Source organism: Capra hircus, unplaced genomic scaffold (genome assembly GCF_001704415.2).
Source record: "Capra hircus breed San Clemente unplaced genomic scaffold, ASM170441v1, whole genome shotgun sequence".
NCBI classification, from domain to species: Eukaryota; Metazoa; Chordata; class Mammalia; order Artiodactyla; family Bovidae; genus Capra; species Capra hircus.
Window position 1 is genome coordinate 231,118 of NW_017189629.1, and position 23,783 is coordinate 254,900.

The following is a 23,783-nucleotide window of genomic DNA, read 5'->3' on the forward strand; positions in this document are numbered from 1 at the left end:
ATGGCAGTATGTTGTGGAAGAATATTTCTTGTGGAAATGTTTTTTGGAGAAAACAGTAAATCAACACATTTACTTCAAGGAGGTGTCTCAAAAGAGTTAATTTTATGACCTAGCAATTCTAGGAAAAGAATTTACAGTTTAGGCTTGCATGTGAATATGCCTTAGCATTATTCACAACCCCCAAAAGAAAGTGTTAGTAACTCAGTTGTATCTGACTCTGTGACACCATGGACTGGAGCCCGCCAGGCTCCTCTGTCCATGGGGTTTCCGAGGCAATACTGGAGTGGGTAGCCATTTTCTTCTCCAGGGGGTCTTTCCCATCCAGGGATTGAACCTGAGTCTCCTGCATTGACAGGTGGAATTTTTACCACTGAGCCACTTGGGAAGCCCATGTATGTGTGTGTGTGTATAATTTTAGTTGAGGTATAATTGTATGTTTCAGGTATACAATAGTGGTTCATAATTTTTAAAGGTTCTATTCCGTTTACAGTTATAAAATATTGGCTATATTCCCTTTGTTGTATAATATACCCTTGTATATTGTTTATTTCATACATATTTGTTCCTCTTAATCTGCTACCCCTATTTTGCCCTCCATTCTCTCTCCCCACTGGTTCTCTGTATCTGTGAGGTTTTGTTTCTTTTTTTTGTTATATTCACTGGTTTGTTTATTTTTTAGACGCTAACTATAAGTGGTATCATACAGTATTTGTCTTTCTCTGAATTATTTCACTAATGTCCTCCAGGTTCTTCTGTGTTGTTGCAAATGGCAAATTTTCATTCTTTTTTATGGCTGCATGGTATTCCATTGTTTATATATACACGTCTTCTTTATCCAGTCATCTGTTGATAGACACTTAGGTTGCTCTCCTATCTTGGCAATTGTAAATAATGCTTGAACATTGAGGTGCATGTATCTTTTTGAATTAGTGCTTAAAACTTTTTTTTAAGTCGAGAATTCAGAATATCCAGCTAACGGGAGATTATCTAATACTTTTTACATGGAACACTGCTATTTATTTATCCTAGGATCATACTTCTCTTTTGAAACATGTCCATGGTACAAGTGTATCTATGAAATGCCACATTTTGTGGAGAACATTCATATAAGAATATTAAGGAGTCCAGTTGCTAGCCATGGCAGCCTGGGTATTTCAGATCAACCCTCCTGCTGAAGATGACCATAAAACTGCAAGTATAAATTTCATGCAGGCCTTCCTGTTCTGAGCCAGTAAGCATCTTCTGGAAGGGTGCCTGTTAGAGACAAGTAAGTAAGTTAGTAACTGCCTGTTCCAAAATGGCAATATTCAGCTAATCCCAAACTTGGAAGAAACCTTACACCTTTTCAATTTCATCTTAAAACTCATTATTTTGAGAGTACTTTGGAGTCTTATTTCAATATTCATTCTCAGCATGCTTGGAATTTAATTACCATAATGTTCTAGAATTTTAATAACACTTAAAAATTTAATGGCAGTTTTCATCAAGGAACTGTGTCCTTGGAATGTACTGTGGTGACTTCCTGTAGACATTCTTTAGTTGGCATACACTTAGGCAGAGCCTTGTCTTTCACAAGGGGCCCTGAAGCTGCCAAGTGCAATTCATGGTCCTGTTTAGTCTGTGGATTTCAAAGAAATCTACAGTGTTAACAGTTTATTTTATAAGAGGACCTGTGGGATAAATTTATCTCAGATATCAGTGTGACAAACAGGCTTTGCTTCTGAGAAACATGTTTTTCTCTTCTGAACAGTGTGAAAACTACATGATTTCACTCTCCACCCCCCGCCCCCCGCCAACCCCACCCTCAAGGTCTATGGCATTTACCCCTAGTTGGATCTTCACCTACTAATTTTTTTTTTTTCTTTTACCTACTCATTTTTTCTTTTCTGACTTTTTTCATTTTCTTGCATGGACATGTATAAGTTGCCTCCAAATTTCAGAGTTAAAGTATAAATCTATAAAATGAAACTTCACACTATTTTTGGTTTTGGTTTCTTACCAAACGAGTATCCTGAGACGGGAATTTAGATTTAAGGATGATAAAAATTAAATCTGGCAGCACAGCAACTCAAGTGATCTTACTCATTTCTTGCTTAGGACTTTGTCGTTCAGTTGCTTAGCTGTGCCGTGACTCTCTGTGACCCATGGACTGCAGCATGCCAGGGTTCCCTGTCCTTCATTATCTACTTAGGACTTGAAAGTGTTACTCCCTCAGTCACGTCTGACTCTTTGCAACCCCATGGATTGCAGCCACCTAGGCTCCTCTGTACATAGAATTCTCCAGGCAAGAGTACTGGAGTGGGTTACTATTTCCTTCTCTAGGGGATCTTCCCAACCCAGGGATCAAACCCGCATCTCTATGTCTCCTGCATTGGCAGGCGGGTTCTTTACCACTAACGCCACCTGGGCTGAGAATCTACTAGGGGAGATCAAACAACTAGTGAGATTTGTTTTGAATGGTAATATCAATAAGTTAGACATAGCTACAGGGTTACTATGTTTTAATCAAGCAGCCAAAATAAAAGTGTGTAGCACTAGAAGATAAGGCTGTGTTTTGATAATAGATCTGCTTAAAAGCTTAAGAAAGGAACTCGCATCATCCCTGGCCTTATTGTGCTTTTTCTCCTCTCACGTGCTTTCTATTACTTTCTCGTAGAGGAAGTATGGAGGGCTCTTGTTTAAGGACCAGTCTTCTGTTTGTGCCTTTTTCATCTATTTCTGCCTTTTTCAAAAACCTAGCAATCTCATCTCTTTTTTTGCTTTTTAATATTTATTTGGGTGCACGGGGTTTTAGTCGCAGCATATATAATCTAGTTCCCTGACCAGGGATTGAACCCAGGCCCCCTGCATTGGGAGCAAGGAGTCTTAACCACTGGACCACCAGGGGATCCCCTCTCTCATCTATTAATGCATTATCCATAATGCCCTCTCTCCCGGATTCTCTTTTTTTAATTAATTATTTTCAGTTGTGCTGGAGGCTTTTCTCTAGTTGCAGCGAGCTGGGGCTACTCTCCAGTGGCAGCGTGCAGGCTTCTTATTGCGGTGGCTGCTCTTGCTGCAGAGCATGGCTCTAAAGTGCACCGGCTCAGTAGCTGTGGCTCCGTAGCTGTGGCTCCCAGGCTCTAGTGCACAAGTTCAGTAGCTGTGGTCCATGGCCTTAGTTGCTCTACAGCATGTGGGATCTTCCTGGATGAGGGATCGAACCTGTGTCTCCTGCATTGGCAGACAGATTCTTTAACATTATTCCAGCATCATAGTTGGTGGGGAGACACCAGAAGAATTCACAATTATTATTTAATGATGTACTGGAGATACTAACTGAAGCATATATTTTCCATATTTTTTCCCTACTCCAACATGTTATCAAAGAATTCCTCTATGTTTTCTTCTTTTTTAAAAAACACATTTTTATTTTGTTTGTTTACTTTTAGCTGCATTGGGTTTTGGTTGCAGCAGGCTGGCTCTTTGTTTTGACCCTCTGGCTTCTCTAGCTGCAGCTCTTGGGCTTAGTTGCCCTGGGGCATGTGGGATCTTAGTTCCCCATTCAGGGATTGAACCCCCGTCCGTGCATTGGAAGGCAGATTCTTAACCACTGAACCACCATGGAAGTCCCTGTTTTCTTCTTTTATAATAGTTACATGTCTATTTTTATGGCTATGTCTTATGGTTATATTTTATATATTAATTTTTTAATCTGTTTGGAGTTCATCTTGGTGAATGATAATGGTGTATAGATCCAACATTTTTTACTTTTTGACGCAGTTACCATCTACTGAAGTATCTGTCTTTTCTACGCTATATTAGTTAGGATAGGGTTAAAATGTAACAAAGAGGCTCTGAAATGCAATGACTTAAACAAGGTAGTAATGATTTCTCTTACCTACCAGTACAGAATTCATGTTCACAGGTCAGTAGGTGACTCTGTTGCCCTCAGTCATTCGGATTGAAGTTCCTTCCCTTTTATTCCTCTACCTTTAGGGCAGTAGTTCTCAAAACATGATCCCTACTCCAGCAGCATCAACATCACCTGGGAACTTGTTAGAAACACAAATTCTTGGGGCCCACCCCAGATCTGCTGACTCAGAAACAATGGAGATGGGGTCCAGTGATCTGTGTTTTAACAAGCCCTCCAGGGGATTCTGATGCCCTTACGTGTGAGAACCCCTCATTTAGGGCATTGTCCTCATCTGTGTGGTTCAAATAAACCTGCATTATAGATAAGCTGAAAAAAGACAAAGAACCCAGAGGAGGCACACTAACCAATATTTTCATGTGTCAGTACAGAAGTGGCACACATCACTTTACTCATGCCATTTTGGCAAAATCTTCATCACACAGCCGCATCTAACCACAAGGAAGGTTGGGAATTGTAATTTAGCTGGGCACATTCTACTAGTAGAAAAGAAGGTGTGAATGTATTTGGGAGGGTACCTAACAGTCTCCAACACAGTTAACAATTTTCAGATATGAAACTCCCATTATACCAATGGACTTACTTCTGAAATTTTTCTATTGTGTTAACCCTGGCCTTTTATGTCATGTGCTAGATCCACATAGTTTTAATTGCTGAGGCTTTGTGATATGGTTTAATATCTTTAATATCAATGTTCTTTTAGAGTTTAATTTTTCTCTTCTTGCTTATTTTTATTTTCTATAGTTTAATTTTTATTGGAGTATAGATGCTTCTTGCTTATTATTATTATTTTTTAAATGACAGTTTAGGTCTAAACATTTGTTAGGTTTTTTTGAAATGAAGATCTTTTACATTTTATGTGATGTTTATTTTTAGGTATTTTATGTTATTATTTGTCACTGTTATAGATGGAGTATCTTCTTCCACTATATTTCCTAGCTGCTAAAATCTTGGTCCAAGATAACTTCCTTTCTCACCAGAACTATTCTAACAGCCTCCTTAACTGGTCTCCCTGCCTCCTTTATGGTTTCTGATCGCTACCTGATTAGGTTCCTCCCAACTTCCCATCCACCCTGCTCCTATTAATATCATACCAATGTTCCAACCCCTAACCATGCCAACATCATCCTTTCGGCTAGATCCTCCTTTTTTCTCATGGCTGTCTCCTCCTCATTCAGGTCTTAACTCAAATGCCGCCTCTTCAGAGAGGCCTACCCTGACATTGCTAGCTAACTAATAAAAGTTCCACGCAAGCCCTAAAGGAGAGATGTGCAATCTCGGACAGGACCCTGGGCCAGTCCCTTGCCTAGGAAAGGTGCGGCGGGAGCCGCTGAGGCTGATGACTCTTTGGTTGCACTTCCAGCTAGTGGGGGACAGGTCACAGAGGGCTGTGCTTCCACTGTCTCCTGGTCACTAGATGCGGTACATGCTTGCCAGATGCTTCCTGGTTACCTTGACACTCATATATTGAGGGCCATCCTCCCCTACTGCCTTCCCTCCATGCAAAGATCTATAGCATGAAACCACTTTCACTTTCTAAAACTAAGATGTTGTCTCTTTATATGCAAGAGAACACTACCCCACTAACTGTGACCTTCAGCAAGTACCTTAACCTCTGAATCACAGCTTCTTTACCGTGAAGTAGGAATAACAGTACCTGCCCATACACTTAGCTTGTGATAATTAAGGGGACAATGTATGTAAAGTGTCATATTATGATCCCATGATATCAATGGATATCTAATAGTAAACAGTCACAACTGTCACAAAAAAAAAAACCTTACCCCCCCAAACCCCCATCCTTCCTCTACTCTCCCAGGGTAGAAAGCTCAGAATCACCCTGACAACTTATTTCACTACCTCTCTCCACCAGCCGGTCACCCAAAGCTGCCTCATCGTTTCTGAACACTGCTCACGTTTGTGGTCCCTTCCCTTCCTGCTGCCTTCAGCTCAGACCACAGAAACAGCTGTCTTTCTGCCTCCATCCTCTCTCCATCTGTGACACATCCCTCTCTGCTCTCCTCACTAACAGAACTCCAGTTTGGCTCAGTATGGATGTACTTCTCTAAGAATATTTGGCTCCTCAGCCTCCCTTGCAGCTTGAATCACCTTATGCCCCAGTTCTGGTCAATGTAGGTAGAAAGTCCCTAAGCTGAGCGCCCCTTCCCCGATAAAACCTCATGAGAAGACTTTTGGCTCTACTATTTTTTTTCTCTCCTAGAACTTGGAGCATAACACCCAGAGAGGCAGGAACTCTTCTGCAACCATGAGGACAAAAATATATGCTGACAATGGTGGAGTGGAAGATAAGCCAGCCTGTATTCTAGATGACCCGGTGAGGCCAGTGCCCCAGCCTGAGCTGTCTTTCTCTGGACCTCTTTTTACATAAGAAACATAAATCCCTGTGTATCTCATTCTCCATCCTTTGGGCTGCTATGTTTGTAAGTCTTCGGCAGGTTTAATTTTTTTCTAAATAAAAAATTGAGACATAAAAGAACTTGTATGCTAGTGGAAAAGGACACATCCAATGATCTCTCATGACACAAATATTTTCCATCATATGAGATTATTTACATGACCCTTCTACAAATATTATAAAGTTCCTTGTTTTAAAACTCTAGCTGTATATTTTTTTAAAAAGACAACACACATATACACACTCCTCCCAGGGATATTGAGAGCAATGATACTGTGTCATCATAGTTCCACTAGGACAGAGGTGAGCCTGCTACATGGAAAAACCAATAGCAAGTCATCCACAGCCAATGACTCTGTGATAATGACCATCACTCTTGTTTTAAGGGCTTCCCTGGTGGCTCAGATGATAAAGATAAAATTCTCTCTTTGAGTCATTGAACTTGCTAGTTCTTACAAGCACCCTGATATTAGGAATTGCAGTAGTTGTGATAATGGTAATGCAGTTATTTTTGAGAGGGGGCTCCTTACCTTTTAGAGATACATTTTTAACAATGAAATGATGTCTGGGATTTGTTTCAAAATAATCAAAGGGGAAAGTGGGTCAGGGTAGAGATTAAGCAAGATTGGCCATGAGGTGATAGTTGTTGAAGTTGGGTGATGGGTAAGACTTAAAAAAAAAAAGTCCCCAGACTTCCCTCATGGTCCAGCGGTTAAGAATTCGCCTGCCAATGCAGTGGTCACAGGTTCAATCCCTGGTCTGGGAAAATCCCATATGCTGAGGGGTAACTAAGCCCATTGGGCTTCCCTTGTGGCTTACCTCGTAAAGAATCTGCCTGCAGTGCGGGAGACCTAGGTTCAATCCCTAGGTTGGGAAGGTCACCTGGAGAAGGGAACAGCTACCCACTCCAGTATTCTGGTCTGGAGAATTCCATGGACTGTATAGTCCATGGGGTCACAAACAGTCGGACACTACTGAGCAACTTTCACTTTCAACTAAGCCCGTGAGCCACAACTCCAGTGGGTCCCTGTTGCCCTCATGGAAACCCAGATTCCTAATGTGTTGACATCGCATGGCTCCTGCTTCATCTTTCCTATCTCTTTAAAAAATTTTTTTCATCATTCCCTTGACTCCAGTCACACGGAACCACCTTTCTTTTTCTGATCCTGCCGGGTCTTTGTCTCACTTCCTGCCTTTTGTACATGCTGTTCTGTCAGAAACACTTCCTCCCCTTCCTCTGGCTAATTTACATCCTCCAAATCTCTTTAGTGATTGGATCCATCTGGGGCCTAAAAAAAAAAAAACCAAAAAACAAAAAACCCCGAAGCACACTTGGCAACATGAAAACAATTTACATGCAGTAAGATTGACTTTTTTAAGGGTGTACAGCTCTGAGTTCTAACATATGTATAGACCTGTGTAACCACCACAATCAGGATATAGAATAGTCTCATCATCCTGAAATGCTCCCAAAAGGTATTATTTTATAAGTCACACCCTCCCCTCACCCTTACCTCCCCAGCAACCCCTGATCTGTTCTCTAGTACTATTGTTTTATCTTTTTGAGAATGGTATATAAATGAAACCATAGAGTATATAACCTTTAGAAACTCGCTTCTTTCACTCAGCGTACCTTAGCGATTCAATCATGTTATTGCATGCATTAACAGATCATTCCTTTCCTTTTATTGCTGAGCAAATAGTTTGTTGTATGGACGTACCGCAGTTATTTTTTCCATTCACATGTTGAAAGGCATTTGGATGGTTTCCATGTTTTGGTGATTATGAATAATACTGCTATAAACATTCCTATACAACTTTTTCTGCAGAAATAAGTTCTATGTTTCTACAGGTAAATGGCTACAAGTCAGATTGATGGGTCATGTGATAAGTACACATTTAATTTTATGAGACTGTCAAACTGTTTTGCATTGTGAACTCCCATCAGTAACATCTGAGAGTAGCCGCCCTTCCATGTCATTGCATGACTAGCACTTGCTGTTGTCAGTATGTTTTTTTTTTTAATTTTAGCCATTCTTTCTCTACACATTTTAAATTTTCATCCCTATTTTTTAAAAATTATTTTATTGAAGTATAGTTGATTTACAATGTGCTAATTTCTGCTGTACAGCACAGTGACTCAGTTATACATATGTATACATTCTTTTTTATATTCTTTTTCAATATGGGTTATCACAGGATATTGAATACACTTCCCTGTGTTATACAGTAGGACCTTGTTGTTTATCCATTCTATATGTAATGTGTTTTAGCTATTTTAATACTATGTATCTCCTGGTGCTTTTGTTTTCCTTTTCCCTAATTGTTAATGATGTTGACCATTTAGTCATGTGCCTACTTACCATATATATATTTTCTGTTTGTTTAAATCTTTTGCTTGTTTCAAAAACTGGTTTGTTTTCTTATTGTTGAGTATTAAGAGTTATTGATTGATTCTGGATAGAGGTCCTTTGTTGGATATGTGCATTACAGATATTTTTTCTGCAGTCTGTAGCTTGCTTTTCATTCTCTTTAAAAAAATTTAATAACACTTTTTTTATTGTAGGGAAAATACACATAAACATAACATTGATCATCTTGACCGTTTTTAGGTGAGTTCACTGGTTCGCTGTTAAGAACAATATTGTATAGGAACCTGGAATGTTAGGTCCATGAATCAAGGCAAATTGGAAGTGGTCAAACAGGAGATGACAAGAATGAACATTAACATTTTAGGAATCACTGAAATAAAATGGACTGGAATGGGTGAATTTAACTCAGATGACCATTATATCTACTACTGTGGGCAGGAATCCCTTAGAAGAAATGAAGTAGCCCTCATAGTCAATGAAAGAGTCTGCAATGCAGTACTTGGATGCAATCTCAAAAACGACAGAATGATCTCTGTCCGTCTCCAAGGCAAACCATTCAATATCACAGTAATCCAAGTCTATGCCCCAATCAGTAATGCTGAAGAAGCTGAAGTTGAATGGTTCTGTGAAGACCTACAAGACCTTCTAGAACTAACACCCAAAAAAGATGTCCTTCTCATTATAGGGGACTGGAATGCAAAAGCAGAAGGTCAAGAGACACCTAGAGTAACGGGCAAATTTGGCCTTGAAGTACAGAATGAAACAGGGAAAGGCTAATAGAGTTCTGCCAAGAGAATGCACTGGACATAGCAAACACCCTCTTCCAGCAACACAAGAGAAGACTCTACACATGGACATCACCAGATGGTCAACACTGAAATCAGATTGATTATATTCTTATATTCTTTGCAGCCGAAGATGGAGAAGCTCTATACAGTCAGCAAAAACAAGACCAGGAGCTGACTGTGGCTCAGATCATGAACTCCTTATTGCCAAATTCAGACTTAAATTGAAGAAAGTAGGGAAAACCACTAGACCATTCAGGTATGACCTAAATCAAATCCCTTCCAATTATACAGTGGAAGTGATTCAAGGGATTAGATCTCATAGAGTGCCTGAAGACTATGGATGGTGGTTCATGACATTGTACAGGAGGCAGTGATCAAGACCATCCCCAAGAAAAAGAAATGCAAAAAGGCAAAATGGTTGTCTGAGGAGGCCTTACAAATAGCTGAGAAAAGAAGAGAAGCTAAAGGCAAAGGAGAAAAGGAAAGATATACCCATGTGAATGCAGATTTCTCCTTGAATGCAAGGAGAGATAAGAAAGCCTTCCTTTGTGATCAATGTAAAGAAATAGAGGAAAATAATAGAATGGGAAAGACTAGAGATCTCTTCAAGAAAATTAGAGATTCCAAGGTAACATTTCATGCAAACATGGGCACAATAAAGGACAGAAATGGTATGGACCTAACAGAAACAGAAGATATTAAGAAGAGGTGGCATGAATATACAGAAGAACTATACAAAAAAGATCTTCATGACCCAGATAACCACAATGGAGTGATCGCTCACACTAGCCAGACATCCTGGAATGTGAAGTGGGCCTTAGGAAGCATCATTACGAACAAAGCTAGTGGATGTGATGGAATTCCAGTTGAGCTATTTCAAATCCTAAAAGATGATGCTGTGAAAGTGCTGCACTCAATATGCCAGCAAATTTGGAAAACTCAGCAGTGGCCACAGGACTGGAAAAAGTCAGTTTTCATTCCAATCCCAAAGAAAGGCAATGCCAAAGAATGTTCAAACTATCGTACAATTGCACTCATCTCACACAGTAGCAGAGTAATGCTCAAAATGCTCCAAGCCAGGCTTCAATAGTACGTGAACCATGAACTTCCAGATGTTCAAGCTGGATTTAGAAAAGGCAGAGGAGCCAGAGATCAAATTGGCAGCATCTGTTGGATCATCAAAAAAGCAAGAGAGTTCCAGAAAAACATCTACTTCTGCTTTATTGACTACACCAAAGCCTTTGACCGTGTGGATCACAACAAACTGTGGAAAATTCTTAAAGAGATGGGAATACAAGACCACCTTACCTGCCTCCTGAGAAATCTGTATGCAGGTCAGGAAGCAAGTTAGAACTGGACATGGAACAACAGACTGGTTCCAAATCGGGAAAGGAATACAAGGCTGTATATTATCACCCTGCTTATTTAACTTATATGCAGAGTACATCATGCGAAATGCCAGGCTGGATAAAGCACAAGCTGGAATCAAGATTTCTGGGAGAAATATCAATAAACTCAGATGATAATAAATAATGCAGATGATACCACCCTTATGGCAGAGAACAAACTAAAGAGCCCCTTGATGAAGGTGGAAGAGGAGAGTGAAAAAGTTGGCTTAAAACTCAACATTCAGAAAACTAAGATCATGGCATCCAGTCCCATCACTTCATGGCAAATGGATGGAGAAACAATGGAAACAGTGACAGACTTTATTTTTGAGGACCTCCAAAATCACTGCAGATGGTGACTGCAGCCATGAAGTTAAAAGACGCTTACTCCTTGGTAAAAAAGCTATGACCAACCTAGACAACATATTTAAAAAGCAGAGACGTTACTTTGCCAACAAAGGTCTGTCTAGTCAAAGCTATGGTTTCTCTAGTAGTCATGTATGGATGTGAGAGTTGGTCTATAAAGAAAGCTGAGCACCGAATAATTGATGCTTTTGAATTGTGGTGTTGGAAAAGACTCTTAAGAGTCCCTTGGACTAGGGCTTCCCTGGTGGCTCAGCTGGTAGAGTCCCTTGGACTGCAAGGAGATCTAACCAGTCAATCCTAAAATCAGTCTTGAATATTTATTGGAAGGATTGATGCTGAAGGTAGAACTCCAATACTTTGGCCACCTGATGCGAAGAGCTGACTCATTTGAAAAGACCCTGATGCTGGGAAAGAGTGAAGGCAGGAGGAGAAGGGGACGACAGAGGATGAGATGGTTGGATGGCATCACCGACTCAATGGACATGAGTTTGAGCAAGCTCTGGGAGCTGGTGATGGACAGGGAAGCCTGGCATGCTGCAGTCCATGGGGTCGCAAAGAATCAGACATGACTGAGCGACTGAACTGAACTGAAGTGAACTGGTATTAAGTTCATTCATGTTGTGCAGCCATCACCACCATGCATCTCTGAAATGTTCATCTTGCAAAATAAACTCTGTACCTCTAAAACAGTAACTTCCCATTTCCCCCTCCCCCAACCACTGTTCTACTTTCTGCCTCTACAGATTTCGCTATTCCGGGTTCCTCACGTAAGTGGAATCATACAGTATTTGGCCTTCTCTGATTGACTTAATTAGAGTCACCTCTACGCTCTTTTTGGTTATTGTATTCATGGAATATCTTTCTCCATCCTTTCACTTTCAGTCTATTTGTATGCCTAGATCTAAAGTGAGTCTCTTGCAGATAGCAAACAGTTGGGTCATTTTGAGAAATTTATCCTATAAATTTCTGTCTTTTTATTGTAATCCACTACATTAAAAAATCACTTACATTTAATGTAGTTATTGATACATTAGATTTAGAACCATCATGTTATTATTTTGTTTTCTGTTTTTCCCCATGCCTTTTTATTCCCCTGTTTTTCCTTTTCTGCCTTCTTTTGGATTATGGGAATATTTTTAAACATTTCAGTTTAATTTATTAATTGGATTTTTTTAACTCTATTTCATTGTGTAGGTTTTTATTTATGTATTTGGTTGCACCAGGTCTTAGTTGTGGAATGTGGAGTCTAGTTCGCTGACCAGGGATCAGACCTTGGAATCTTAGCCAGTGGACTATCAGGGAAGTCCCCCACTATATAGTTTTTTAAATGGTTGCTCTAGGGATTATTATACATATACATAACTTTTCACTAATATTTTATTACTCCAAAAGGAGTGTGGAAACCTTCCCATCATATAAGACCATTTACTCTTTTTTATGTTTTAGTTATTGTATGTATTACATCTATGTACATTAAAACTCCTGTAGGAAGCATTACAATTTTTGCATTCAAATGTCATATGTATTTTAAAGAACTTAGGAGGAAAAACTCTATCATATTTACTTAGATACTTACCATTTTTCTTTCTTTTCTTTCATTTGTAAAATTTCATATTTCCTTCTGGTATTTACTTTCTCTCTAGAGAACTTCTTTTTAGAGCAGGACTCACAGTGGCATATTCTCTTAGCTTTTCTTCATCTGAGAATGTCTTTATTTTGCCTACATTCTGAAAGATATTTTCACAAGATATAGAATTCTGAGTTGACAAATTTTTCAGCACTTAAAAATGTTATTTTTAAACTTCTGGCCTTATGGTTTCTGATGAGAAATATCTAGTCATTTGAATCATTATTCCTTTGTATGCAATGAATTGTTTTTCTTTGCTTTAATTTTTTTTCTTTGTCTTTGCTTTTCAGAAGTTTGGTTGTGTGTCTGGGATTTATTTCTTTGAGTTTATAATGTTTTTTTTTTTCCAATCGTTTTGAATCTTTATGCTCATGTCTTCCTTCAAATTTGGGAAATTTTCCAATTTATTTCTTCAACTATTTTTTTCTGCATCATGCTTCTCCTTTCTACTTCAGACTCCAATGACATGAATCTTACACCTTTGGTCAAATCCTGGATGTTGGTTGTTTTTTTTTTAAGTCATTAATTTTATTTTTTGGCTGTGTAGGGTCTTGGTTTCAGTGCACAGGCTCAGTAGTGGCACACTGGCTTAGTTGCCCCAAGGCATGTGGGATCTTAGTTCCCCAACCAGGGATGGAACCTGAGTCCTCTGCATTGGAAGGTGGATTCGTAACTACTGGACCATCAGGGAAGTCCTTGTTCACTTAAAAAAAATCTTTTTCCCTCTGTTGTTCAGATCAGATAATTTCTGTTGATGTATCTTCAAGGTCACTGAGTCTTCTCTGTTATCTCCATTTTAATTGAGCGCATCCAGCAAATTTGTATTTCTTATTTCAGTTATTCTAATTTTTAAGTTCTAAAATTTCTTCTACTTGGTTTATTTTTGTAGCTTCTATTTTTTTTTCTACTGACACTTTTTATAATTCCAAGAGTATTTGCTCATACTTCTTGGAGCATGATTATACTATCTGTTTTAGAGTGTTTTCTGACATTTCCAACACCTTGGTCACCTTAGGGTTGGTATCTATGGATTGTCTTTTCCCTTGTGAGTTATTGTGATTTTCTTGGTTCTTCATATGCCAAGGCATGTTATATCCATGCCAAGTCATGGATATTTGACTATTATGTTATCAGACTCTGAGTCTTGCTTAGATTCTATGGAAAATGTTGATTTTTTTTTGTTTGTTTCTTTCAGGTAGGTTTAGGCACCAAGTTCTGACCTCTCCTTTTGTAGGCTGTGGTTCCAATATCAGTTTAGTTTTGAAATATTTTGCAGTGCTATTCAGATCTGCTCCATGTGTGGGCCACCCAGGAGCCAATCTGCATGCTAGACAGTGTTGTGCTCCGTAGCTTAGCCGTCAAAATCTTCAGTATTGACTCTTTAGAGTCAAGGCCATATATGTGGGCTTGGGCTTGAGTCCAGGACTTTATGCACAACTTTATGTGATCCCTTTCTCAATTTCCCTTCTCTTTGCAATCACTCTATATTCCTCAGCTCCAAGAGGACCCCCATCCTGGTCCTATGGTTAGAAAGCCTGGGCCTTAGCCTTGTGGCTCTGCCATATAGCTGCTGTGACAGAGTCTGCTTTCTTTTAATTTTCATTTCATTTCATTTTTAATTTTAAAAAATATTTGTTTATTTATGGCTGTGCTGGGTCTTCATTGCTGTGTATGGGCTTTCTCTAGTTGTAGAGAGTGGGGGCTACTCTCTAGTTTTGTTGTGTGCGTTTCTCATTGCAGTGGCTACTCTTGTTGCAGAGCACCGGCTCTGGGCACGTGGGCTCAGTAGTTGCAGGTCACGGGCTCTAGAAGTTGTGGCGCATGGGCTTAGTTGCTCTGTGGCATGTGGGATCTTCCCCAACCAGGGGCTGAATCAGTATCCCCTGCATTGCAAGGCTGATTCTTAACCACTGGACCACCAGGGAAGTCCTCATTTCATTTTTTTGGCTGTGTGGCTTGTAGGGTCTCCTTGACCAGGGACCAAACTCACGCCATTGGCAGTGAAATCTAGGAATCCTAACCATTGGACCTCCAGGGAATTTCCTCTATCTGTTTTCACGGTCAAGCTGAAGGACAAAACAATCAAAAAGCAACAGTGATTTCCTGAGTTCTTTGTACCACAGTTCCTCTAGTTAGAATTCCTTTGGTTAGAGAGAAATTTTAGGTACCTGCTCAGCCACTGTTGCCATTGCTGCTGCCATGGGACTGTAGCTTTGAAAGTGGGACTTGCTTGGGGTTTGGAGTTGGAGGAAAAAAAAGGTATTTTTCCACTTTCTCTATCATTTGGGGCTCCCCTTCCCATTCTATGAACCAGAAAGAGAACACTTATGTGAATATCTTTCGCTCCACATCTGGTATACAATTCTGGGATTTGTACTGTCTTAATCCAGGCCAGGAGATATGGGAGGTAAAAAAAAAAGTCTAGGAATCTCACCACTGGATTGGCCATTCTTTGAGTTCTGATATATATCCCCAGTCTACCTGCTACCATTTCCTTTTCACAGTCCTCAAATAAGGTGCTTCATACACTCAGCCCAGGATTTTCAGTTGCATTTAGTGAGAGAAGCAGGATTGAAAGTAATTCCTCCATCATCTTAACCAGAATCAGAACCTAAGTTTTTATTTTGAATTTAGATTTACAAACATGTCACACAAAAAAGGACAAAGAGTTTCTACATATCCTTCACTCAGCTTTTCCTGGTTCTAATAGTGTACATAAACCTGAACGAACTTTTTGGCCAACCCAATACAATGATCAAAACCAGGAATTTAAGCTCAGTGTGATGCTGTGAATCTTGGCAACAGAAACAACAACAACAAAAAACACCCAATTAAAAAATAGGCAGAGGAGCTGAGTAAACATTTTGCCAAAGATGACATACAGATGGCCAATAGGCACATGCAAGGATGTTCAACATCACTAATTATTAGGGAAATGCAAATCAAAACTACTGCATGTTTTTACTTGTATGTGGAATCTAAAAAATCAAACAGGGCTTCCTTGTTGGCTCAGTGGTAAAGAATCCACCTGCCAAAGCAGGAGACATGGGTTTGATCCCTCGTCTGAGAAGATCTCACATACAGCAAAGCAACTAAGCCTGTGAGCCACAACTATTGAGCCTGTGCTCTCGAGCCCAGGAATCGCAACTACTGAGCCTACATGCCACAATTCCTGGAGCCTGAGTGGCCTAGAACCTGTGCTCTGAAACAAGAGAAGCCACCGCAATGAAAGGCCGGTGCACCACAACTAGAGATTAGCCCCGACTCACTGCAACTAGAGAAAAGAGCATGCAGTAACAAACACCCAGCACAGCCAAAAAAAAAAAAAAACAAAAAACAAACAAACAAACAAAAAACCCACAAAAGAATGGCTAAGTAAAATAAAATTAAAAATTAAAAACAGAACAAATGAGCAAACATAACAAAACAGAAATAGAGTTATAGATACAGGGAAACAGATGGTTGCCAAAGGGGAGAGGGTAGGGAGAAGAAAAAATTAGGTGAAGGAGATTAAGAAGTACAGACTTTCAGTTGTGAAATAAATGAGTCACGGGTATGAAATGCACAGTGTGGGGAAAATAACTATGTAATATTTTTGTATGGTGACATACCATAACTAGACTTACCATGGTAATCATCATTTGAAATATCAAATCACTATGTTGTGTAACAGGAACTAACAGTGTAGTAGATCAATTATATTTCAAAAACAAACAAACTCATAGAAAAAGAGATCAGATTTGTGGTTGTCAGAAGCAGCAGGTAGGGTGGACGGGGAATTGGATGACAGTGGTCAAAAGGTACACACACACTACCAGTTATAAGTAAATACCAAGGGATGTAATGTACAACCTGATTAATATAGTAATCAACACTCAGCCATAAAAAAGATGAACTGTTATCCATTTACAACAACACTGGATTGATGTTGAGGGTATCCAGCTAAGTGAAATAAGTCAGATGGAGAAAGACATGTACTGTGTGATTTCACTTATTTGTGGAGTCCAAAAAACAAAAAAAAGAACAAACAAACCAAACAAAAATAAATATGTAAATACAGAGAACCAAGGAGTGATTACCAGAGAGGAAGGGGTAGGGTTGGGGAAGGGCAAAAATGGGTAAAGGGGATCACCTATAGGATGACACATGGAAGCTAAACTTTTGGTGGTGAGCATACTGCAGGTATACAGAAGTAGGAATGTTGCACACATGAAACTTACATAATGTTAGAAACCAATATTACCTCAATAAAAATAAAGAATAATAGCAAAACAAAAATCTATGAAATTAATTCAAATTTCACCTTTTTTAAAAAACCAATATTATTTTACTGTTTTAGGATCCAACCCAGGATTCCTCATTGCATTTAGTCCTTATATCTCAGTCTCCTCCAATCTCTGACGGTTCTTCCCTTGTCTTTCTTTGATGCCTCTGAAGTGTACTGGTCATGTATTTTGTGGAATATCTCTCCGTTCAGGTTTGTCTGATGTTTTCTTGTGGTTATTGAGGTTATGCATTTTTAGCAAGAATCCACATAATGATGCTATGCTCCTCTCACCATATCTGGGGATACAGGATATTAATGTGTCTCATTACTGATGATGTTAAGGTGGTTTGTGCTGTGTTTCTCCATTGAAATTTACTATTTCCTCCTTGGTTATTAATAAATATCTTGGAGAAGATAGTTTGAAACTATGTGTCTATCCTGTTTCCCTTCACACTTTTGCTCTTGGCTTTTATTTATGTATTTTTTGGAGCTTTCTGAAAGATCTTTAATAAGGTACCTTGGGAAATCAATTCAAAAAAAAAAAAAAAGAAAAATCAGGTTGGTTTAACTATTACAGATGTTTCAGTGCAGCTCCAAAAGTCTTTATAAATACAGTCATTTGAAGAGGTGGTCCTGGTCCTGGACCAGATTATTCCTGAGAACAGTAAGAAGGGGGAGAATTGTGATGTTGGGAATATGCTGCTGCTGCTAAGTCACTTCAGTCATGTGCGACTGTGTGTGACCCCATGGACTGCAGCCTACCAGGCTCCTCCGTCCATGGGATTTTCCAGACAAGAGAACTGGAGTGGGTTGCCATTGCCTTCTCTGTGCTCTCGGCTTTTAGCATCCATCAGTGGATCTTGCCCGCCACTGTTATTACTGTGTTGTGTGTTGTTCGTATTTCCCCTCATTCCTTTTACATTTATTAATTGGAATTCTCCTGCAAGGAAGAGCTGTCTCTTCTCCCTCATTTATTTATTGTTTTGCCCACACCCCTTGGCTTGTGGGATCCTATTTCTCCAACCAGGGATCACACCCACACCCTCGACTGTGAAAGTGCAAAGTCCTAACCTCTGGACCACCAGGGAAGTCCCATTTATTCATTAATTCAGTTATTACTATTAGTATGGACTCCTGGATATTTATTTTATTCTATAGGATATAATTCAATACTGTCATTATTCATTTTGTTCCTCAAATTGTTCTAACTTTGGCCATTAAGAGCTCTTTCAGGGGTGTCCCCAGTGGCCCCAGTGGTTGAATCCATGCTTCCATTGCAGGGGGTGCATGTTTAATCCTTTGTCATGAACTAAGATCTCATAAGCTGCATGGCCTGGCCAAAAAAAATAAATAACAGAGGGTGGGGGGGATAAAAGGTGGACTTTAGTGCCTTTTCAACATTCTTCCATCCTTTCGCAAGCACTTCCTTACTTTCTTGATACAGAACTTTTGAGATTTTTAAAAAAATTTGTCTGTGCTGGGTCTTCACTGATGCACATGGGCTTTCTCTAGTTACAGCGAGTGGGAATACTCTTCCTTGTAGTGTGCCAGCTTCTCATTGCAGTGGCTTCTCTTGTTGAGGATCACGCTCTAGGGTGTTTGGGCTTTAGTAGTTGTGGCACATGGGCTCAGTGGTTGTGCTGCACGGGCTTAGTTGCTCTGAAGCATGTGGAGTCTTCCCAGATCAAGGATCGAACTGATGTCCCCTGCATTGGCAGGCGGATTCCTAACCACTGGACCAGCAGGGGAGTCAGAGATATATTTTTTTAATTGAAGGGACCATTTGCAAAGGTGTTGGCAGGATGAAAGGAATTAACAGGGGATATTGAGGCACCCAGCAACTAGCAACAGCAGGAAGCCATTAACACCCATAGATCTGAAGGGGTAGGTGGAGGCAATGATGCTCTGGCAGGAGCTGAAGCCATGAAAAGGGGCCACTTGACAGAAGCCATGGCCACAAATGGTTCTGGCACTGCCAGAACTACAGTGGGGCATAAAACAAAGAAGAATGGAGACTCCAATTTCTTTTTTTTTCCACCTCAGTCTCCTGCCTGTTTTTCTGATGAGCTGGATCACCTAGAAGCCAGAGAGGCAAGGGAGCTTGGTTGCTGAAGTCTGTTAAAGGTCAGCTTCCAAGCATAGAATGGATCTGGGGGCAAATGGAGAATAACCATCACAAAATATCACTCCTTCCAAGAGTCCTTTCCTGACTGCCAAGCCTGGTCAGATGCCTACAGCCTCCTTGTCCGAGCACTATCATGGCATATTGCTAGTTTCCCCCTGTTGGTCTCTCTCCCTAGATAGAGAAGTGGAGCTGCCCTGTGACCCCTCTCAGGGATGGCCCTTGGTAGGCTCTTAGTATGTTGTGGGAAAAGATGAGATCAGGGTGATGCAGGCCAGATATGGAACGGTCACAGGGACCACCACTCCCGCAGGATTCCGCTCCTGGATCTGGTCACCCTTTAACCCTTTGGAGGCCGAACACATACATCATGTAGTCTTCATGTCTCCGTGTCTTTTACATGCCATTTGCTGTCCTTGGAATGCTGATTCCTACAGCCGGTAGGTGATATTAGATGGGCCAGATGATGTTGAAGTTGCATGATAGGAATATAGGAGCTCATTGCACCAGTCTCTCAGTTTTTGTCTGCCTGAGAATTCCCATAAGAATAGATTCTAAAAGCAGCATTTATGGGGCACACACTGCATGCCAGAGCTTTTGCTTACAGATGCTGGGGACACAGTGGTGAACCAGCTAAATGTGTGTGTGTGTGTGCTCAGTCACTCAGTTGTGTCCAACTCTTTGCCACTGTAGCCCACCAGGCTCCTCTGTCCATGGGATTCTCCAGGCAAGAATACTGCAGTGGGTTGCTGTTTCCTCCTCCAGGGGATCTTCCTGACCTAGGGATCAAACCCTCATCTCCTGTGGCTCCTGCATTGGCAGGCCACTGCAATTCTTTACCACTAGCACCATCTGGGAAGCCCCAGCTAATGGAAGAAAGGAGGCTATACAGCCGCTCCTCCTACTGGAAGATTCCTCTCTGCTCCATGTCCTGCCCTGGCCATGCTCAGGTGGCCTGCCCCCCAACCCCTACCTGTCTCCTCCATAACTCTGACCCAGCAGAGAAATGAACAGGATTTTCCTGGCTGAACTGTTGCCTGACCTTGTCCCCACCATTCATATATTGAAACCCTAAACCCTTGATATGGTGACATATGGAAATGGGGCCTTGTTGAACAAGCTTCACTGGTGTCCACTGGTGTCCACTGGTGTCAGCAGTAGGGATAGAGGCTAGACAAGTAAATCTATGCTGCTGGCACAAATACTGAGCTCCAGAATGGTGCTGGGGTGGTAGGTGACCGTTTTTTATGTGAAATCGATGTAAGGGGCTCATTTAAAGCTTTGTATGTTGAATTATCTTGGTGAAGAGAACGCTGCAGGATTGTCCTTTAGTAATTAACAATACATATCTATCCAAACTGAATATATACGTTCCCTGACCTAGCAATTCCGCTCCTAGGTATAGACCAAATAGAAAGGCAAATGGTTGTCTACCCAAAGATAAAAATGTTCACAGGAGCACTCTGGAACAGCCCCCAGCTAGAAACTACCCAAATACCTGCCACCAACATGGAACAGAAAAAGGGTTGGTGTCTTACACAACTGAATACTATATAGTAACAAGAATGAACAAGCTATTGGTATCACATGGATGAGTCTCATCATATGGAAGGAAAAGGCAAACAAGCATGAGTTCATACTGAATGATCTGTTTATATGAAGCTCAAAGGGAGACAAACGAATCCCTGATATTAGAAGTCAGGATAGTAGCTATACTTCACTAAAAAGTTTTAAAAATCCATGAGACAAATGGTTTACAAAGTACCTTTGCACATCTGTTGTCTTGTTTTTCTGTTCTTTCTCAGTCCAACAATACTTCTTTTCAGATATATGATTTATATGTAGCAAAGTGCAGAAATCCTAAGTGACCAGCTCAATGAATTCTGCCACATGTCTACACCTGGGTAGATGAAATTATAGAACATTGCAGCAGTCCTGAGAGTTCCCCTACATTATCTTCTTTTCTTTTCATTGACAACCTCAGGCTAGCAAAGGAACATCAGCCTGAGACACAGAGACCTGCCGAAGTGCCACTGCCTCCCTGGAGGCAGGACAGCACTGCCCTCAGGGCGGAGGAATGGCTGAGAGGTCCTCTATCTTGAGCTTGCAATATTAGCCAATGAATTAAATTCCTGAAACAGGGGACTCTGTCCCCCTTTACATATAGCCAGGCAGGGAGTTGGGGTGGGAGGATGGGAGGCACTGTTTAGTTATTTTTTTAACCTTGGTCATTTTCCAGAGCCATCTGCCAACCATCAACATTCTGGACGATGCCCTAGAGTCTGAGGGTTATCATTGCCAGGTGGGGGGACGCTAGTGCCAGGCTAGAAACTGCCCCCTGGGGACAGAGTTGCCCCCAACCCACCAAACTGGGTGGGCAGGGCACCTGGTAAGGAACAAGGCAGTTCCAATCCACTGATGCTGCTATGGAATGAGGCCTGGAACGTGCCTCCAACCGAAGCTTCTGGAAGGTCAGTGTGGATGCATTCAGAGTCCAATTCTCACTGTCCCCCAAGTCTGGTCTGGGGCTGGATGAAGTTGGAGGGCTGACCCTAAGCAAGCTCGAGGGAATAGAAGGTGCACCTTGGGGACTTCCCTGGTGGTCCAGTGGTTGGGAATTCACCTTGCAGTGCAGGGGCTGTGGGTTTGATCCCTGGTCAGACTACGTGCACCTCAATGAAAGATCCCACATGATGCAACAGACTCCGTGTACTGCAGGCAACTAAGACCCGACAGAGCCCAATAAATAATTTTTTTTTTTAAAAAAGAAGGTGTACCATGAGCTCCCCCATGGATTTCTCCCTCCAATTCAAAGCCCTTTCTTGAACGGCCTCTATCCCTAGGACACGGTGCTGGGGACACAGCCCGAAAACCTGGGTAGCCTCATTTCCTCAAAACTCTGGGAAGTTTCTTGGCCCTCTTAGGAGAAGTCCTCTTGACTCTTCCAGTCACGAACAGAGCTCCCCTACCCCCTCCTGGGACTGGAACCCCATTCTGGAAAGGCCAGAAGACTGCCGAGCAGACAGGGGGCAAAAGTCTCACCTGCTTCTCCCTCAGGGCAGAGTCCAGTTAGCTCTGCTCTCACTGGCTTCTGCAACTCCACTCTCACTGGCTTCTGCAAGTGGGAGGTTGAGGAGCTGGTGACTCATCCGATTTCTGGGAAGGAAAGGATCAGAGGTTCCGATGGGCTTATTTGTTTATTTATGACTGAGATCTGGATCACGAGGCGACATGCGAACCATACAAAGGCTTGATAAAATTTAGCAGAGACTTGGGCAGCAGACCGTGTGGAATCCATTCGTTTTTCTATTTAAAAAGGTGGGAGAGGGGAAAGCCTTCATTCCAAAGCTGCAAATGAACTTACACCATCTGCTCCTCTCCCAGCCAAGGAATACAATTCCAGGAAGTAGGAGAAGGGAGCCCTGTCGGGGCTGATCGGTGATGGCTGTCAGCCGTGAACAGTTGTTTATCCTCAACGACTATTTCCACGTAGACCTCTCGCAGGGGTCTGCTGTTCTCGACATGGCAGAGAGGAAACAAAACCTCTGATTCCATGTACAGCAGTCGTCCACCCCCACCCCCGCCCCGCCCGCCCCCTCCACCATTTGCCTGACATGCGGTGGCCTTGGCTGAGTCCTCCCTGGGACTCGGTAACAAACCCAGAGACAAAGAAAAGCCGGGGCTCCGCTGACTCTGACCCACCCCACAGGGAGCCTGCGCCGGCAAGGCAAGGAAACACCCTTCAGTTGTTCCAGGGACTAAGGTTTCACTGGTTCAAAGAAATGTTCTTTGTGTTCTCAGGAACTGTGCTTCTGAGTAACAGCTGTCAGAGTCCTACACAAACAGCTTCATGTGGATTTGCCACAGGATCCGGGGGCGGGGGGTGGGGTGGGGTGGTGGGCTTCGCTATGAATTCTAACCCTGTGATTTCAGCACCTTTTCTCTCCATGTGTGTGGAGGGGAGAGGGGACTAGAATCATTTCTGGATAGGAAGTCATACAGGCAAAAAGAAAAAAAAACACCTCAGAAACAAACAAAAAAGAGGACGCTCTGCTTTGAGTACAAAGGAGCCACGCCTCGGCCTGAAAGGTCCTTCAAGAGAGATACAGAACTAGACAGCTAAAACCACATGCTGCCCAAGCCTCAGTGAGATCGAGGTGAAACGGGAACTTCCTGTTTATTTGAGTCCTTTAAAGCTGTGGGGGCGGGGATTTAAACCAGGGCTGTAGCACTTCGAAGGAATCACAACTGCTAGATCAGTCTGGAAAATTGTGGCACCCCCTGGCCCACGGACCACGCCCTCCGGTTCCCACCTGAGGACTAGAAGGAGGCAATAGCATAATCAAGCAAAGGAGTGAGCCAGGGCTACCACCAGATGCTTTCAATTAGCCGATTTTAACCTTACAGCATCCTTCTTGGGATGGGGGTGGAGAGCAGGGGTGAGGATGGAGGGCAAATGCCATCCTCATTTTTTTTTTTTTTTACACAATAGAGGCCTGCCCCGGAGGCTAAATGACCCAGTCA

At 41.6% G+C, this 23,783-nt stretch overlaps 1 long non-coding RNA gene across 1 annotated transcript; it reads right to left on the reverse strand.

Moving 5' to 3' along the window:
- Positions 1 to 992: 992 nt before the first annotated feature.
- Positions 993 to 22,808, reverse strand: LOC108634585. The gene is made up of 5 exons (XR_001917654.1): positions 22,624 to 22,808; positions 22,302 to 22,415; positions 12,820 to 12,970; positions 7,480 to 7,618; positions 993 to 1,254 (listed from the first exon to the last, which is right to left on the reverse strand). It is a non-coding gene; the product is annotated as an uncharacterized LOC108634585 (long non-coding RNA).
- Positions 22,809 to 23,783: the final 975 nt, after the last annotated feature.